This window comes from Rutilus rutilus (genome assembly GCF_951802725.1).
Source record: "Rutilus rutilus genome assembly, chromosome: 2".
NCBI classification, from domain to species: domain Eukaryota; kingdom Metazoa; phylum Chordata; class Actinopteri; order Cypriniformes; family Leuciscidae; genus Rutilus; species Rutilus rutilus.
This window is the reverse complement of record NC_140210.1, coordinates 52,579,505-52,599,024: the sequence shown is the minus strand read 5'-3', so window position 1 is coordinate 52,599,024 and position 19,520 is coordinate 52,579,505. Positions and strand designations below refer to the sequence as shown.

Below are 19,520 nucleotides of genomic sequence, written 5' to 3'. Positions count from 1 at the left end.
GTGTATGGAGCTTAAACAGCATCAATTTGATAAATATAAGAACCTCATTGTGTCAGAAATATGGGGGGAACAGAATCCGACGGCAAAAAGAAAAACAGTTGTCAGAATCCGTTCCCCCACTCCCATTATGAGAGGTGTTGATGTAATGGCTTAAAAAATGCTGATTCTATTTTGTGTGTGGATGGAGCTTAACTTGCAATAGTTTAAAGAATATATTTTTTGCCTTTTATTATGATAGGAAAGTATAGTATCAAGAAAGTTCGATGACCCGGGACTTGAACTCGGGTCGCCCCAAAGCTAAAAAGAAATAGTGTCAGGGGACTGACAACTAGGCTATTGAGACTAGCAACTTCCTTCTATTTGATAAATATTAGAACCTTATTGTGTAAGAAACATAGGGGGAACGGAATCCGGCGGAAAATAGTTCAGCTGTCGAAATCCGTTCCCCCACTCCCATTATGAGAGGTGTTGATGTAATGGCTTAAAAAATGCTGATTCTATTTTGTGTGTGGATGGAGCTTAACTTGCATCAGTTTAAAGAATATATTTTTTGCCTTTTATTATGATAGGAAAGTACAGTATCAAGAAAGTTCGACGACCCTGGACTTGAACTCGGGTTGCCCAAAGCTAAAAAAAATATTGTCAGGGTACTGACAACTAGGCTATTGAGACTAGCAACTTCCTTCTATTTGATAAATATTAGAACCTTATTGTGTAAGAAACATAGGGGGAACGGAATCCGACGGCAAATAGTTCAGCTGTCGAAATCCGTTCCCCCACTCCCATTATGAGAGGTGTTGATGTAATGGCTTAAAAAATGCTGATTCTATTTTGTGTGTGGATGGAGCTTAACTTGCATCAGTTTAAAGAATATATTTTTTGCCTTTTATTATGATAGGAAAGTATAGTATCAAGAAAGTTCGACGACCCTGGACTTGAACTCGGGTTGCCCAAAGCTCAAAAAAATATTGTCAGGGTACTGACAACTAGGCTATTGAGACTAGTAACTTCCTTCAATTTGATAAATATTAGAACCTTATTGTGTAAGAAACATAGGGGGAACGGAATCCGACGGCAAAAAAACAGCTGTCGGAATCCGTTCCCCCACTCCCATTATGAGAGGTGTTGATGTAATGGCTTAAAAAATGCTGATTCTATTTTGTGTGTGGATGGAGCTTAACTTGCAACAGTTTAAAGAATATATTTTTTGCCTTTTATTATGATAGGAAAGTATAGTATCAAGAAAGTTCGACGACCCTGGACTTGAACTCGGGTTGCCCAAAGCTCAAAAAAATATTGTCAGGGTACTGACAACTAGGCTATTGAGACTAGTAACTTCCTTCAATTTGATAAATATTAGAACCTTATTGTGTAAGAAACATAGGGGGAACGGAATCCGACGGCAAATAGTTCAGCTGTCGAAATCCGTTCCCCCACTCCCATTATGAGAGGTGTTGATGTAATGGCTTAAAAAATGCTGATTCTATTTTTGTGAGTGTATGGAGCTTAAACAGCATCAATTTGATAAATATAAGAACCTCATTGTGTCAGAAATATGGGGGGAACAGAATCCGACGGCAAAAAGAAAAACAGTTGTCAGAATCCGTTCCCCCACTCCCATTATGAGAGGTGTTGATGTAATGGCTTAAAAAATGCTGATTCTATTTTGTGTGTGGATGGAGCTTAACTTGCAATAGTTTAAAGAATGTATTTTTTGCCTTTTATTATGATAGGAAAGTATAGTATCAAGAAAGTTCGATGACCCGGGACTTGAACTCGGATCGCCCCAAAGCTAAAAAGAAATATTGTCAGGGGACTGACCACTAGGCTATTGAGGCTAACAAAATGCAACAATTTAATAAATATTAGAACCTTATTGTGTAAGAAACATAGGGGGAACGGAATCCGACGGCAAAAAAACAGCTGTCGGAATCCGTTCCCCCACTCCTATTATGAGAGGTGTTGATGTAATGGCTTAAAAAATGCTGATTCTATTTTGTGTGTGGATGGAGCTTAACTTGCATCAGTTTAAAGAATATATTTTTTGCCTTTTATTATGATAGGAAAGTATAGTATCAAGAAAGTTCGACGACCCTGGACTTGAACTCGGGTTGCCCAAAGCTAAAAAAAATATTGCCAGGGTACTGACAACTAGGCTATTGAGACTAGCAACTTCCTTCTATTTGATAAATATTAGAACCTTATTGTGTAAGAAACATAGGGGGAACGGAATCCGACGGCAAATAGTTCAGCTGTCGAAATCCGTTCCCCCACTCCCATTATGAGAGGTGTTGATGTAATGGCTTAAAAAATGCTGATTCTATTTTGTGTGTGGATGGAGCTTAACTTGCATCAGTTTAAAGAATATATTTTTGGCCTTTTATTATGATAGGAAAGTATAGTATCAAGAAAGTTCGACGACCCGGGACTTGAACTCGGGTCGCCCCAAAGCTAAAAAGAAATATTGTCAGGGGACTGACCACTAGGCTATTGAGGCTAACAAAATGCTTCAATGTACTAAATATTAGAACCTTATTGTGTAAGAAACATAGGGGGAACGGAATCCGACGGCAAAAAAACAGCTGTCGAAATCCGTTCCCCCACTCCCATTATGAGAGGTGTTGATGTAATGGCTTAAAAAATGCTGATTCTATTTTTGTGAGTGTATGGAGCTTAAACAGCATCAATTTGATAAATATAAGAACCTCATTGTGTCAGAAATATGGGGGGAACAGAATCCGACGGCAAAAAGAAAAACAGTTGTCAGAATCCGTTCCCCCACTCCCATTATGAGAGGTGTTGATGTAATGGCTTAAAAAATGCTGATTCTATTTTGTGTGTGGATGGAGCTTAACTTGCAATAGTTTAAAGAATGTATTTTTTGCCTTTTATTATGATAGGAAAGTATAGTATCAAGAAAGTTCGATGACCCTGGACTTGAACTCGGGTTGCCCAAAGCTAAAAAAAATATTGTCAGGGTACTGACAACTAGGCTATTGAGACTAGCAACTTCCTTCTATTTGATAAATATTAGAACCTTATTGTGTAAGAAACATAGGGGGAACGGAATCCGACGGCAAATAGTTCAGCTGTCGAAATCCGTTCCCCCACTCCCATTATGAGAGGTGTTGATGTAATGGCTTAAAAAATGCTGATTCTATTTTGTGTGTGGATGGAGCTTAACTTGCATCAGTTTAAAGAATATATTTTTTGCCTTTTATTATGATAGGAAAGTACAGTATCAAGAAAGTTCGACGACCCTGGACTTGAACTCGGGTTGCCCAAAGCTAAAAAAAATATTGTCAGGGGACTGACCACTAGGCTATTGAGACTAGCAACTTCCTTCTATTTGATAAATATTAGAACCTTATTGTGTAAGAAACATAGGGGGAACGGAATCCGACGGCAAATAGTTCAGCTGTCGAAATCCGTTCCCCCACTCCCATTATGAGAGGTGTTGATGTAATGGCTTAAAAAATGCTGATTCTATTTTGTGTGTGGATGGAGCTTAACTTGCATCAGTTTAAAGAATATATTTTTTGCCTTTTATTATGATAGGAAAGTATAGTATCAAGAAAGTTCGACGACCCTGGACTTGAACTTGGGTTGCCCAAAGCTAAAAATAATTTTGTCAGGGTACTGACAACTAGGCTATTGAGACTAGTAACTTCCTTCAATTTGATAAATATTAGAACCTTATTGTGTAAGAAACATAGGGGGAACTGAATCCGACAGCAAATAGTTCAGCTGTCGAAATCCGTTCCCCCACTCCCATTATGAGAGGTGTTGATGTAATGGCTTAAAAAATGCTGATTCTATTTTTGTGAGTGTATGGAGCTTAAACAGCATCAATTTGATAAATATAAGAACCTCAGTGTGTCAGAAATATGGGGGGAACAGAATCCGACGGCAAAAAGAAAAACAGTTGTCAGAATCCGTTCCCCCACTCCCATTATGAGAGGTGTTGATGTAATGGCTTAAAAAATGCTGATTCTATTTTGTGTGTGGATGGAGCTTAACTTGCAATAGTTTAAAGAATGTATTTTTTGCCTTTTATTATGATAGGAAAGTATAGTATCAAGAAAGTTCGATGACCCGGGACTTGAACTCGGGTCGCCCCAAAGCTAAAAAGAAATATTGTCAGGGGACTGACAACTAGGCTATTGAGACTAGCAACTTCCTTCTATTTGATAAATATTAGAACCTTATTGTGTAAGAAACATAGGGGGAACGGAATCCGGCGGAAAATAGTTCAGCTGTCGAAATCCGTTCCCCCACTCCCATTATGAGAGGTGTTGATGTAATGGCTTAAAAAATGCTGATTCTATTTTGTGTGTGGATGGAGCTTAACTTGCATCAGTTTAAAGAATATATTTTTTGCCTTTTATTATGATAGGAAAGTACAGTATCAAGAAAGTTCGACGACCCTGGACTTGAACTCGGGTTGCCCAAAGCTAAAAAAAATATTGTCAGGGTACTGACAACTAGGCTATTGAGACTAGCAACTTCCTTCTATTTGATAAATATTAGAACCTTATTGTGTAAGAAACATAGGGGGAACGGAATCCGACGGCAAATAGTTCAGCTGTCGAAATCCGTTCCCCCACTCCCATTATGAGAGGTGTTGATGTAATGGCTTAAAAAATGCTGATTCTATTTTGTGTGTGGATGGAGCTTAACTTGCATCAGTTTAAAGAATATATTTTTTGCCTTTTATTATGATAGGAAAGTACAGTATCAAGAAAGTTCGACGACCCTGGACTTGAACTCGGGTTGCCCAAAGCTAAAAAAAATATTGTCAGGGTACTGACAACTAGGCTATTGAGACTAGCAACTTCCTTCTATTTGATAAATATTAGAACCTTATTGTGTAAGAAACATAGGGGGAACGGAATCCGACGGCAAATAGTTCAGCTGTCGAAATCCGTTCCCCCACTCCCATTATGAGAGGTGTTGATGTAATGGCTTAAAAAATGCTGATTCTATTTTGTGTGTGGATGGAGCTTAACTTGCATCAGTTTAAAGAATATATTTTTTGCCTTTTATTATGATAGGAAAGTATAGTATCAAGAAAGTTCGATGACCCGGGACTTGAACTCGGGTCGCCCCAAAGCTAAAAAAAATATTGTCAGGGGACTGACCACTAGGCTATTGAGGCTAACAAAATGCTTCAATTTAAAAAATATTAGAACCTTATTGTGTAAGAAACATAGGGGGAACGGAATCCGACGGCAAAAAAACAGCTGTCGGAATCCGTTCCCCCACTCCCATTATGAGAGGTGTTGATGTAATGGCTTAAAAAATGCTGATTCTATTTTGTGTGTGGATGGAGCTTAACTTGCAACAGTTTAAAGAATATATTTTTTGCCTTTTATTATGATAGGAAAGTATAGTATCAAGAAAGTTCGACGACCCTGGACTTGAACTCGGGTTGCCCAAAGCTCAAAAAAATATTGTCAGGGTACTGACAACTAGGCTATTGAGACTAGTAACTTCCTTCAATTTGATAAATATTAGAACCTTATTGTGTAAGAAACATAGGGGGAACGGAATCCGACGGCAAATAGTTCAGCTGTCGAAATCCGTTCCCCCACTCCCATTATGAGAGGTGTTGATGTAATGGCTTAAAAAATGCTGATTCTATTTTTGTGAGTGTATGGAGCTTAAACAGCATCAATTTGATAAATATAAGAACCTCATTGTGTCAGAAATATGGGGGGAACAGAATCCGACGGCAAAAAGAAAAACAGTTGTCAGAATCCGTTCCCCCACTCCCATTATGAGAGGTGTTGATGTAATGGCTTAAAAAATGCTGATTCTATTTTGTGTGTGGATGGAGCTTAACTTGCAATAGTTTAAAGAATGTATTTTTTGCCTTTTATTATGATAGGAAAGTATAGTATCAAGAAAGTTCGATGACCCGGGACTTGAACTCGGATCGCCCCAAAGCTAAAAAGAAATATTGTCAGGGGACTGACCACTAGGCTATTGAGGCTAACAAAATGCAACAATTTAATAAATATTAGAACCTTATTGTGTAAGAAACATAGGGGGAACGGAATCCGACGGCAAAAAAACAGCTGTCGGAATCCGTTCCCCCACTCCTATTATGAGAGGTGTTGATGTAATGGCTTAAAAAATGCTGATTCTATTTTGTGTGTGGATGGAGCTTAACTTGCATCAGTTTAAAGAATATATTTTTTGCCTTTTATTATGATAGGAAAGTATAGTATCAAGAAAGTTCGACGACCCTGGACTTGAACTCGGGTTGCCCAAAGCTAAAAAAAATATTGTCAGGGTACTGACAACTAGGCTATTGAGACTAGCAACTTCCTTCTATTTGATAAATATTAGAACCTTATTGTGTAAGAAACATAGGGGGAACGGAATCCGACGGCAAATAGTTCAGCTGTCGAAATCCGTTCCCCCACTCCCATTATGAGAGGTGTTGATGTAATGGCTTAAAAAATGCTGATTCTATTTTGTGTGTGGATGGAGCTTAACTTGCATCAGTTTAAAGAATATATTTTTGGCCTTTTATTATGATAGGAAAGTATAGTATCAAGAAAGTTCGACGACCCGGGACTTGAACTCGGGTCGCCCCAAAGCTAAAAAGAAATATTGTCAGGGGACTGACCACTAGGCTATTGAGGCTAACAAAATGCTTCAATGTACTAAATATTAGAACCTTATTGTGTAAGAAACATAGGGGGAACGGAATCCGACGGCAAAAAAACAGCTGTCGAAATCCGTTCCCCCACTCCCATTATGAGAGGTGTTGATGTAATGGCTTAAAAAATGCTGATTCTATTTTTGTGAGTGTATGGAGCTTAAACAGCATCAATTTGATAAATATAAGAACCTCATTGTGTCAGAAATATGGGGGGAACAGAATCCGACGGCAAAAAGAAAAACAGTTGTCAGAATCCGTTCCCCCACTCCCATTATGAGAGGTGTTGATGTAATGGCTTAAAAAATGCTGATTCTATTTTGTGTGTGGATGGAGCTTAACTTGCAATAGTTTAAAGAATGTATTTTTTGCCTTTTATTATGATAGGAAAGTATAGTATCAAGAAAGTTCGATGACCCTGGACTTGAACTCGGGTTGCCCAAAGCTAAAAAAAATATTGTCAGGGTACTGACAACTAGGCTATTGAGACTAGCAACTTCCTTCTATTTGATAAATATTAGAACCTTATTGTGTAAGAAACATAGGGGGAACGGAATCCGACGGCAAATAGTTCAGCTGTCGAAATCCGTTCCCCCACTCCCATTATGAGAGGTGTTGATGTAATGGCTTAAAAAATGCTGATTCTATTTTGTGTGTGGATGGAGCTTAACTTGCATCAGTTTAAAGAATATATTTTTTGCCTTTTATTATGATAGGAAAGTACAGTATCAAGAAAGTTCGACGACCCTGGACTTGAACTCGGGTTGCCCAAAGCTAAAAAAAATATTGTCAGGGTACTGACAACTAGGCTATTGAGACTAGCAACTTCCTTCTATTTGATAAATATTAGAACCTTATTGTGTAAGAAACATAGGGGGAACGGAATCCGACGGCAAATAGTTCAGCTGTCGAAATCCGTTCCCCCACTCCCATTATGAGAGGTGTTGATGTAATGGCTTAAAAAATGCTGATTCTATTTTGTGTGTGGATGGAGCTTAACTTGCATCAGTTTAAAGAATATATTTTTTGCCTTTTATTATGATAGGAAAGTATAGTATCAAGAAAGTTCGACGACCCTGGACTTGAACTCGGGTTGCCCAAAGCTAAAAATAATTTTGTCAGGGTACTGACAACTAGGCTATTGAGACTAGTAACTTCCTTCAATTTGATAAATATTAGAACCTTATTGTGTAAGAAACATAGGGGGAACTGAATCCGACAGCAAATAGTTCAGCTGTCGAAATCCGTTCCCCCACTCCCATTATGAGAGGTGTTGATGTAATGGCTTAAAAAATGCTGATTCTATTTTTGTGAGTGTATGGAGCTTAAACAGCATCAATTTGATAAATATAAGAACCTCATTGTGTCAGAAATATGGGGGGAACAGAATCCGACGGCAAAAAGAAAAACAGTTGTCAGAATCCGTTCCCCCACTCCCATTATGAGAGGTGTTGATGTAATGGCTTAAAAAATGCTGATTCTATTTTGTGTGTGGATGGAGCTTAACTTGCAATAGTTTAAAGAATATATTTTTTGCCTTTTATTATGATAGGAAAGTATAGTATCAAGAAAGTTCGATGACCCGGGACTTGAACTCGGGTCGCCCCAAAGCTAAAAAGAAATATTGTCAGGGGACTGACCACTAGGCTATTGAGGCTAACAAAATGCTACAATTTAATAAATATTAGAACCTTATTGTGTAAGAAACATAGGGGGAACGGAATCCGACGGCAAAAAAACAGCTGTCGGAATCCGTTCCCCCACTCCTATTATGAGAGGTGTTGATGTAATGGCTTAAAAAATGCTGATTCTATTTTGTGTGTGGATGGAGCTTAACTTGCATCAGTTTAAAGAATATATTTTTTGCCTTTTATTATGATAGGAAAGTATAGTATCAAGAAAGTTCGACGACCCTGGACTTGAACTCGGGTTGCCCAAAGCTAAAAAAAATATTGTCAGGGTACTGACAACTAGGCTATTGAGACTAGCAACTTCCTTCTATTTGATAAATATTAGAACCTTATTGTGTAAGAAACATAGGGGGAACGGAATCCGACGGCAAATAGTTCAGCTGTCGAAATCCGTTCCCCCACTCCCATTATGAGAGGTGTTGATGTAATGGCTTAAAAAATGCTGATTCTATTTTGTGTGTGGATGGAGCTTAACTTGCATCAGTTTAAAGAATATATTTTTGGCCTTTTATTATGATAGGAAAGTATAGTATCAAGAAAGTTCGACGACCCGGGACTTGAACTCGGGTCGCCCCAAAGCTAAAAAGAAATATTGTCAGGGGACTGACCACTAGGCTATTGAGGCTAACAAAATGCTACAATTTAATAAATATTAGAACCTTATTGTGTAAGAAACATAGGGGGAACGGAATCCGACGGCAAAAAAACAGCTGTCGAAATCCGTTCCCCCACTCCCATTAATAGAGGTGTTGATGTAATGGCTTAAAAAATGCTGATTCTATTTTGTGTGTGGATGGTGCTTAACTTGCAACAGTTTAAAGAATATATTTTTTGCCTTTTATTATGATAGGAAAGTATAGTATCAAGAAAGTTCGATGACCCGGGACTTGAACTCGGGTTGCCCAAAGCAAAAAAAAATATTGTCAGGGTACTGACCACTAGGCTATTGAGACTATTAACTTCCTTCAATTTGATAAATATTAGAACCTTATTGTGTAAGAAACATAGGGGGAACGGAATCCGACGGCAAATAGTTCAGCTGTCGAAATCCGTTCCCCCACTCCCATTATGAGAGGTGTTGATGTAATGGCTTAAAAAATGCTGATTCTATTTTTGTGAGTGTATGGAGCTTAAACAGCATCAATTTGATAAATATAAGAACCTCAGTGTGTCAGAAATATGGGGGGAACAGAATCCGACGGCAAAAAGAAAAACAGTTGTCAGAATCCGTTCCCCCACTCCCATTATGAGAGGTGTTGATGTAATGGCTTAAAAAATGCTGATTCTATTTTGTGTGTGGATGGAGCTTAACTTGCAATAGTTTAAAGAATATATTTTTTGCCTTTTATTATGATAGGAAAGTATAGTATCAAGAAAGTTCGATGACCCGGGACTTGAACTCGGGTCGCCCCAAAGCTAAAAAGAAATATTGTCAGGGGACTGACCACTAGGCTATTGAGGCTAACAAAATGCTACAATTTAATAAATATTAGAACCTTATTGTGTAAGAAACATAGGGGGAACGGAATCCGACGGCAAAAAAACAGCTGTCGGAATCCGTTCCCCCACTCCCATTATGAGAGGTGTTGATGTAATGGCTTAAAAAATGCTGATTCTATTTTGTGTGTGGATGGAGCTTAACTTGCAACAGTTTAAAGAATATATTTTTTGCCTTTTATTATGATAGGAAAGTATAGTATCAAGAAAGTTCGACGACCCTGGACTTGAACTCGGGTTGCCCAAAGCTAAAAAAGATATTGTCAGGGTACTGACAACTAGGCTATTGAGACTAGTAACTTCCTTCTATTTGATACATATTAGAACCTTATTGTGTAAGAAACATAGGGGGAACGGAATCCGACGGCAAAAAAACAGCTGTCGAAATCCGTTCCCCCACTCCCATTATGAGAGGTGTTGATGTAATGGCTTAAAAAATGCTGATTCTATTTTTGTGAGTGTATGGAGCTTAAACAGCATCAATTTGATAAATATAAGAACCTCATTGTGTCAGAAATATGGGGGGAACAGAATCCGACGGCAAAAAGAAAAACAGTTGTCAGAATCTGTTCCCCCACTCCCATTATGAGAGGTGTTGATGTAATGGCTTAAAAAATGCTGATTCTATTTTGTGTGTGGATGGAGCTTAACTTGCATCAGTTTAAAGAATATCTTTTTTCCCTTTTATTATGATAGGAAAGTATAGTATCAAGAAAGTTCGATGACCCGGGACTTGAACTCGGGTCGCCCCAAAGCTAAAAAGAAATATTGTCAGGGGACTGACCACTAGGCTATTGAGGCTAACAAAATGCTAAAATTTAATAAATATTAGAACCTTATTGTGTAAGAAACATTGGGGGAACGGAATCCGACGGCAAAAAAACAGCTGTCGGAATCCGTTCCCCCACTCCCATTATGAGAGGTGTTGATGTAATGGCTTAAAAAATGCTGATTCTATTTTGTGTGTGGATGGAGCTTAACTTGCATCAGTTTAAAGAATATATTTTTTGCCTTTTATTATGATAGGAAAGTATAGTATCAAGAAAGTTCGACGACCCGGGACTTGAACTCGGGTCGCCCCAAAGCTAAAAAGAAATATTGTCAGGGGACTGACCACTAGGCTGTTGAGGCTAACAAAATGCTACAATTTAATAAATATTAGAACCTTATTGTGTAAGAAACATTGGGGGAACGGAATCCGACGGCAAAAAAACAGCTGTCGAAATCCGTTCCCCCACTCCCATTATGAGAGGTGTTGATGTAATGGCTTAAAAAATGCTGATTCTATTTTGTGTGTGGATGGAGCTTAACTTGCAACAGTTTAAAGAATATATTTTTTGCCTTTTATTATGATAGGAAAGTATAGTATCAAGAAAGTTCGATGACCCGGGACTTGAACTCGGGTTGCCCAAAGCAAAAAAAAATATTGTTAGGGTACTGACAACTAGGCTATTGAGACTAGTAACTTCCTTCAATTTGATAAATATTAGAACCTTATTGTGTAAGAAACATAGGGGGAACGGAATCCGACGGCAAATAGTTCAGCTGTCGAAATCCGTTCCCCCACTCCCATTATGAGAGGTGTTGATGTAATGGCTTAAAAAATGCTGATTCTATTTTGTGTGTGGATGGAGCTTAACTTGCATCAGTTTAAAGAATATATTTTTTGCCTTTAATTATGATAGGAAAGTATAGTATCAAGAAAGTTCGACGACCCGGGACTTGAACTCGGGTCGCCCCAAAGCTAAAAAGAAATATTGTCAGGGGACTGACCACTAGGCTATTGAGGCTAACAAAATGCTACAATTTAATAAATATTAGAACCTTATTGTGTAAGAAACATTGGGGGAACGGAATCCGACGGCAAAAAAACAGCTGTCGGAATCCGTTCCCCCACTCCCATTATGAGAGGTGTTGATGTAATGGCTTAAAAAATGCTGATTCTATTTTGTGTGTGGATGGAGCTTAACTTGCATCAGTTTAAAGAATATATTTTTTGCCTTTTATTATGATAGGAAAGTATAGTATCAAGAAAGTTCGACGACCCGGGACTTGAACTCGGGTCGCCCCAAAGCTAAAAAGAAATATTGTCAGGGGACTGACCACTAGGCTATTGAGGCTAACAAAATGCTACAATTTAATAAATATTAGAACCTTATTGTGCAAGAAACATTAAGGGAACGGAATCCGACGGCAAAAAAACAGCTGTCGAAATCCGTTCCCCCACTCCCATTATGAGAGGTGTTGATGTAATGGCTTAAAAAATGCTGATTCTATTTTGTGTGTGGATGGAGCTTAACTTGCAACAGTTTAAAGAATATATTTTTTGCCTTTTATTATGATAGGAAAGTATAGTATCAAGAAAGTTCGACGACCCTGGACTTGAACTCGGGTTGCCCAAAGCTAAAAAAAATATTGTCAGGGTACTGACAACTAGGCTATTGAGACTAGTAACTTCCTTCAATTTGATAAATATTAGAACCTTATTGTGTAAGAAACATAGGGGGAACGGAATCCGACGGCAAATAGTTCAGCTGTCGAAATCCGTTCCCCCACTCCCATTATGAGAGGTGTTGATGTAATGGCTTAAAAAATGCTGATTCTATTTTTGTGAGTGTATGGAGCTTAAACAGCATCAATTTGATAAATATAAGAACCTCATTGTGTAAGAAACATTGGGGGAACGGAATCCGACGGCAAAAAAACAGCTGTCGGAATCCGTTCCCCCACTCCCATTATGAGAGGTGTTGATGTAATGGCTTAAAAAATGCTGATTCTATTTTGTGTGTGGATGGAGCTTAACTTGCATCAGTTTAAAGAATATATTTTTTGCCTTTTATTATGATAGGAAAGTATAGTATCAAGAAAGTTCGACGACCCGGGACTTGAACTCGGGTCGCCCCAAAGCTAAAAAGAAATATTGTCAGGGGACTGACCACTAGGCTGTTGAGGCTAACAAAATGCTACAATTTAATAAATATTAGAACCTTATTGTGTAAGAAACATTGGGGGAACGGAATCCGACGGCAAAAAAACAGCTGTCGAAATCCGTTCCCCCACTCCCATTATGAGAGGTGTTGATGTAATGGCTTAAAAAATGCTGATTCTATTTTGTGTGTGGATGGAGCTTAACTTGCAACAGTTTAAAGAATATATTTTTTGCCTTTTATTATGATAGGAAAGTATAGTATCAAGAAAGTTCGACGACCCGGGACTTGAACTCGGGTCGCCCCAAAGCTAAAAAGAAATATTGTCAGGGGACTGACCACTAGGCTATTGAGGCTAACAAAATGCTACAATTTAATAAATATTAGAACCTTATTGTGTAAGAAACATTGGGGGAACGGAATCCGACGGCAAAAAAACAGCTGTCGGAATCCGTTCCCCCACTCCCATTATGAGAGGTGTTGATGTAATGGCTTAAAAAATGCTGATTCTATTTTGTGTGTGGATGGAGCTTAACTTGCATCAGTTTAAAGAATATATTTTTTGCCTTTTATTATGATAGGAAAGTATAGTATCAAGAAAGTTCGACGACCCGGGACTTGAACTCGGGTCGCCCCAAAGCTAAAAAGAAATATTGTCAGGGGACTGACCACTAGGCTATTGAGGCTAACAAAATGCTACAATTTAATAAATATTAGAACCTTATTGTGCAAGAAACATTAAGGGAACGGAATCCGACGGCAAAAAAACAGCTGTCGAAATCCGTTCCCCCACTCCCATTATGAGAGGTGTTGATGTAATGGCTTAAAAAATGCTGATTCTATTTTGTGTGTGGATGGAGCTTAACTTGCAACAGTTTAAAGAATATATTTTTTGCCTTTTATTATGATAGGAAAGTATAGTATCAAGAAAGTTCGACGACCCTGGACTTGAACTCGGGTTGCCCAAAGCTAAAAAAAATATTGTCAGGGTACTGACAACTAGGCTATTGAGACTAGTAACTTCCTTCAATTTGATAAATATTAGAACCTTATTGTGTAAGAAACATAGGGGGAACGGAATCCGACGGCAAATAGTTCAGCTGTCGAAATCCGTTCCCCCACTCCCATTATGAGAGGTGTTGATGTAATGGCTTAAAAAATGCTGATTCTATTTTTGTGAGTGTATGGAGCTTAAACAGCATCAATTTGATAAATATAAGAACCTCATTGTGTCAGAAATATGGGGGGAACAGAATCCGACGGCAAAAAGAAAAACAGTTGTCAGAATTTGTTCCCCCACTCCCATTATTGGCGCTTTTCCACTACACAGTACCAGCTCGCCTCGGCTCGGCTCGGCTCGACTTGACTCGGCTCTGTTTGGTTTTCCACTGTGTAAAAGTTGTACCTGTACCTGCTTCCAGGTACTTTTTTTCGTACCACCTCCGGCGCGGTTCTAAGCGGGCTGAGGCGAGCTGAGGCGATACTAAAATGTGACGTGAAATCATGGCAGACTGCTGATTGGTCAGAGAGAATCGTCACTATTCACTGCGTCATCATTGCACGCGCCAGACGCAGTATCCTGAATAAAAAACAGCAAAAACAAAAACAAAAACATCCAAAAACAGCATACACTCGATTTCCTCCATTGTCCTGTGTGTGTAGGTAGCGGGTGTGTCTCGCGCGTCTCGCGTAAAAGATTAAGTCACGGCAGTTTCCTGCGGTGTCGCTATGACGACCAGGTACTATTGTGGAGGTACTATCTGCAATGGAAAACGGAGCGAAAAGCGAGCCGAGCCGAGCTGAGTCGAGGCGAGGCGAGTCGAGTCGAGCTGGTACTGGTAATGGAAAAGCGCCATATGAGAGGTGTTGATGTAATGGCTTAAAAAATGCTGATTCTATTTTGTGTGTGGATGGAGCTTAACTTGCAATAGTTTAAAGAATATATTTTTTGCCTTTTATTATGATAGGAAAGTATAGTATCAAGAAAGTTCGATGAACCGGGACTTGAACTCGGATCGCCCCAAAGCTAAAACGAAATATTGTCAGGGGACTGACCACTAGGCTATTGAGGCTAACAAAATGCTACAATTTAATAAATATTAGAACCTTATTTTGTAAGAAACATAGGGGGAACAGAATCCGACGGCAAAAAAACAGCTGTCGGAATCCGTTCCCCCACTCCAATTATGAGAGGTGTTGATATAATGGCTTAAAAAAATGCTGATTCTATTTTGTGTGTGGATGGAGCTTAACTTGCATCAGTTTAAAGAATATATTTTTTGCCTTTTATTATGATAGGAAAGTATAGTATCAAGAAAGTTCGATGACCCGGGACTTGAACTCGGGTCGCCCCAAAGCTAAAAAGAAATATTGTCAGGGGACTGACCACTAGGCTATTGAGGCTAACAAAATGCTACAATGTAATAAATATTAGAACCTTATTGTGTAAGAAACATTGGGGGAACGGAATCCGACGGCAAAAAAACAGCTGTCGGAATCCGTTCCCCCACTCCCATTATGAGAGGTGTTGATGTAATGGCTTAAAAAATGCTGATTCTATTTTGTGTGTGGATGGAGCTTAACTTGCATCAGTTTAAAGAATATCTTTTTTGCCTTTTATTATGATAGGAAAGTATAGTATCAAGAAAGTTCGACGACCCGGGACTTGAACTCGGGTCGCCCCAAAGCTAAAAAGAAATATTGTCAGGGGACTGACCACTAGGCTATTGAGGCTAACAAAATGCTACAATTTAATAAATATTAGAACCTTATTGTGTAAGAAACATAGGGGGAACGGAATCCGACGGCAAAAAAACAGCTGTCGAAATCCGTTCCCCCACTCCCATTATGAGAGGTGTTGATGTAATGACTTAAAAAATGCTGATTGTATTTTGTGTGTGGATGGAGCTTAACTTGCAACAGTTTAAAGAATATATTTTTTGCCTTTTATTATGATAGGAAAGTATAGTATCAAGAAAGTTCGATGACCCGGGACTTGAACTCGGGTCGCCCCAAAGCTAAAAGAAATATTGTCAGGGGACTGACCACTAGGCTATTGAGGCTAACAAAATGCTACAATTTAATAAATATTAGAACCTTATTGTGTAAGAAACATAGGGGGAACGGAATCCGACGGCAAAAAAACATCTGTCGGAATCCGTTCCCCCACTCCCATTATGAGAGGTGTTGATGTAATGGCTTAAAAAAATGCTGATTCTATTTTGTGTGTGGATGGAGCTTAACTTGCAACAGTTTAAGGAATATATTTTTTGCCTTTTATTATGATAGGAAAGTATAGTATCAAGAAAGTTCGACGACCCTGGACTTGAACTCGGGTTGCCCAAAGCTGAAAAAAAATATTGTCAGGGTACTGACAACTAGGCTATTGAGACTAGTAACTTCCTTCAATTTGATAAATATTAGAACCTTATTGTGTAAGAAACATAGGGGGAACGGAATCCGACGGCAAATAGTTCAGCTGTCGAAATCCGTTCCCCCACTCCCATTATGAGAGGTGTTGATGTAATGGCTTAAAAAATGTTGATTCTATTTTTGTGAGTGTATGGAGCTTAAACAGCATCAATTTGATAAATATAAGAACCTCAGTGTGTCAGAAATATGGGGGGAACAGAATCCGACGGCAAAAAGAAAAACAGTTGTCAGAATCCGTTCCCCCACTCCCATTATGAGAGGTGTTGATGTAATGGCTTAAAAAATGCTGATTCTATTTTGTGTGTGGATGGAGCTTAACTTGCAATAGTTTAAAGAATATATTTTTTGCCTTTTATTATGATAGGAAAGTATAGTATCAAGAAAGTTCGATGACCCGGGACTTGAACTCGGATCGCCCCAAAGCTAAAAAGAAATATTGTCAGGGGACTGACCACTAGGCTATTGAGGCTAACAAAATGCTACAATTGAATAAATATTAGAACCTTATTGTGTAAGAAACATAAGGGGAACGGAATCCGACGGCAAAAAAACAGCTGTCGGAATCCGTTCCCCCACTCCCATTATGAGAGGTGTTGATATAATGGCTTAAAAAATGCTGATTCTATTTTGTGTGTGGATGGAGCTTAACTTGCATCAGTTTAAAGAATATATTTTTTGCCTTTTATTATGATAGGAAAGTATAGTATCAAGAAAGTTCGATGACCCGGGACTTGAAATCGGGTCGCCCCAAAGCTAAAAAGAAATATTGTCAGGGGACTGACAACTAGGCTATTGAGGCTAACAAAATGCTACAATTTAATAAATATTAGAACCTTATTGTGTAAGAAACATAGGGGGAACGGAATCCGACGGCAAAAAAACAGCTGTCGAAATCCGTTCCCCCACTCCCATTATGAGAGGTGTTGATGTAATGACTTAGAAAATGCTGATTCTATTTTGTGTGTGGATGGAGCTTAACTTGCAACAGTTTAAAGAATATATTTTTTGCCTTTTATTATGATAGGAAAGTATAGTATCAAGAAAGTTTGATGACCCGGGACTTGAACTCGGGTCGCCCCAAAGCTAAAAAGAAATATTGCCAGGGGACTGACCACTAGGTTATTGAGACTAGTAACTTCCTTCAATTTGATAAATATTAGAACCTTATTGTGTAAGAAACATAGGGGGAACGGAATCCGACGGCAAATAGTTCAGCTGTCGAAATCCATTCCCCCACTCCCATTATGAGAGGTGTTGATGTAATGGCTTAAAAAATGCTGATTCTATTTTGTGTGTGGATGGAGCTTAACTTGCAACAGTTTAAAGAATATATTTTTTGCCTTTTATTATGATAGGAAAGTATAGTATCAAGAAAGTTCGATGACCCGGGACTTGAACTCGGGTCGCCCCAAAGCTAAAAGAAATATTGTCAGGGGACTGACCACTAGGCTATTGAGGCTAACAAAATGCTACAATTTAATAAATATTAGAACCTTATTGTGTAAAAAACATAGGGGGAACGGAATCCGACGGCAAAAAAAACAGCTGTCGGAATCCGTTCCCCCACTCCCATTATGAGAGGTGTTGATGTAATGGCTTAAAAAAATGCTGATTCTATTTTGTGTGTGGGTGGAGCTTAACTTGCAACAGTTTAAAGAATATATTTTTTGCCTTTTATTATGATAGGAAAGTATAGTATCAAGAAAGTTCGACGACCCTGGACTTGAACTCTGGTCGCCCAAAGCTAAAAAAAATATTGTCAGGGGACTGACCACTAGGCTTTTGAGGCTAACAAAATGCTTCAATGTACTAAATATTAGAACTTTATTGTGTAAGAAACATAGGGGGAACGGAATCCGACGGCAAAAAAACAGCTGTCGAAATCCGTTCCCCCACTCCCATTATGAGAGGTGTTGATGTAATGACTTAAAAAATGCTGATTCTATTTTGTGTGTGGATGGAGCTTAACTTGCAACAGTTTAAAGAATATATTTTTTGCCTTTTATTATGATAGGAAAGTATAGTATCAAGAAAGTTCGATGACCCGGGACTTGAACTCGGGTTGCCCAAAGCAAAAAAAAATATTGTCAGGGGACTGACCACTAGGCTATTGAGACTAGTAACTTCCTTCAATTTGATAAATATTAGAACCTTATTGTGTAAGAAACATAGGGGGAACGGAATCCGACGGCAAATAGTTCAGCTGTCGAAATCCGTTCCCCCACTCCCATTATGAGAGGTGTTGATGTAATGGCTTAAAAAATGCTGATTCTATTTTTGTGAGTGTATGGAGCATAAACAGCATCAATTTGATAAATATAAGAACCTCAGTGTGTCAGAAATATGGGGGGAACAGAATCCGACGGCAAAAAGAAAAACAGTTGTCAGAATCCGTTCCCCCACTCCCATTATGAGAGGTGTTGATGTAATGGCTTAAAAAAATGCTGATTCTATTTTGTGTGTGGATGGAGCTTAACTTGCAACAGTTTAAAGAATATATTTTTTGCCTTTTATTATGATAGGAAAGTATAGTATCAAGAAAGTTCGACGACCCTGGACTTGAACTCGGGTTGCCCAAAGCTGAAAAAAAATATTGTCAGGGTACTGACAACTAGGCTATTGAGACTAGTAACTTCCTTCAATTTGATAAATATTAGAACCTTATTGTGTAAGAAACATAGGGGGAACGGAATCCGACGGCAAATAGTTCAGCTGTCGAAATCCGTTCCCCCACTCCCATTATGAGAGGTGTTGATGTAATGGCTTAAAAAATGTTGATTCTATTTTTGTGAGTGTATGGAGCTTAAACAGCATCAATTTGATAAATATAAGAACCTCAGTGTGTCAGAAATATGGGGGGAACAGAATCCGACGGCAAAAAGAAAAACAGTTGTCAGAATACGTTCCCCCACTCCCATTATGAGAGGTGTTGATGTAATGGCTTAAAAAATGCTGATTCTATTTTGTGTGTGGATGGAGCTTAACTTGCAATAGTTTAAAGAATATATTTTTTGCCTTTTATTATGATAGGAAAGTATAGTATCAAGAAAGTTCGATGACCCGGGACTTGAACTCGGATCGCCCCAAAGCTAAAAAGAAATATTGTCAGGGGACTGACCACTAGGCTATTGAGGCTAACAAAATGCTACAATTGAATAAATATTAGAACCTTATTGTGTAAGAAACATAAGGGGAACGGAATCCGACGGCAAAAAAACAGCTGTCGGAATCCGTTCCCCCACTCCCATTATGAGAGGTGTTGATATAATGGCTTAAAAAATGCTGATTCTATTTTGTGTGTGG

The 19,520-nt window shown here is 38.6% G+C and overlaps 1 protein-coding gene across 1 annotated transcript in view; it reads left to right on the top strand.

Annotated features, from left to right (window-relative positions):
• Positions 1-19,520, top strand: part of LOC311279670 (B-cell receptor CD22-like) — a gene marked incomplete at its 5' end in the record, with an annotated part of 75,490 nt that overhangs the window by 30,097 nt on the left and 25,873 nt on the right. The gene's annotated exons all lie outside the window — the stretch shown is intronic.